At 35.0% G+C, this 1,004-nt stretch overlaps 1 non-coding gene across 1 annotated transcript; it reads left to right on the forward strand.

The window, feature by feature from the left end:
- The first annotated feature begins 513 nt into the window (after positions 1-513).
- On the forward strand, positions 514-647 carry LOC143689282 (small nucleolar RNA SNORA1). The gene has a single exon (XR_013178726.1). It is a non-coding gene; the product is annotated as a small nucleolar RNA SNORA1 (small nucleolar RNA).
- Positions 648-1,004: the final 357 nt, after the last annotated feature.

Here is a 1,004-nt window from a genome sequence, read left to right on the forward strand (position 1 = left end):
ATTAAAGTTCTGGTTCTCATTAAATAGATTTTTCTGGAACCTGTGCCATTTAGTGACAGTAATTCCCACTCAAGGCAGAGATTAGTGAAGAAATAATTCAATTCCTCTGGATCTTTAGAATCAGGTCAGGGACAGAGCTGGTTCTGAAAACCCAAAGATGGCTATGATTGGGAAAATTAGAGGAACCATGTCTTTGTTGGCTACAAAACCACATTTTATATGTCCTGTATACATTAAAAAGCACATTACCAATAAATAATTAAATTTGTTTGTGAAAATTTATCACACTAATTAATATATGATCTAGAGCAGTTGAAAAGCAAAGATTGCTCAATTTACTGTCCTAACCCAGGACACCTCCTAACCACTTTGCATAGTAAACTAGGCATAGAGCTAGACCAGCCTTATTTACAGACAAGTAAGGACAGAAAGAGTTCCAAGAAAGCAAGACAAAGGAGAGGGCAGGCCCAGAGCCACATGGAAATTAAGCAGAGTCAAAAAGATATGAGATGATGCCTCATTCCATCTGAGAATGGACACAATTGATCATGGTGTCCATAATTGCTAATCTGGCTAAATTGAGACACAGGTTATGTTTCCATTGTAGTAAATTTATTGCAGTGGTGACAGTGAGATCTATAAACTTTTTTGCTAAGATCATGAATAAAAATTGGATGTAACAAAACTTTCAATATTAGAAACACATTAAAGTGTCCTAGTAAATTTTAGATAATGTGCCAAACAAACAAACAAAAAGACATGAGAAAGAGATAAAAAGGAGAAAAAAAGAGAATGATTAGAGTTCAAGTGGGGACACAAGAAATAAAAAATTAAAAGATTTACCCAAATGGAAATATCATCTACTGTCACTCAGCTAGACAAAACTTGCCTCCAAAAAAGCCAGTTTGGCAGCTTGGAAACAGCAGAGGAAGAGGGTAATAGTAAAAGCTTCTGACTTCAGCATTAAAAAACATATCTGGACATGACCCTTTAAAATTTTTCAT

Source organism: Tamandua tetradactyla, chromosome 6 (assembly GCF_023851605.1).
Source record: "Tamandua tetradactyla isolate mTamTet1 chromosome 6, mTamTet1.pri, whole genome shotgun sequence".
NCBI lineage: Eukaryota > Metazoa > Chordata > Mammalia > Pilosa > Myrmecophagidae > Tamandua > Tamandua tetradactyla.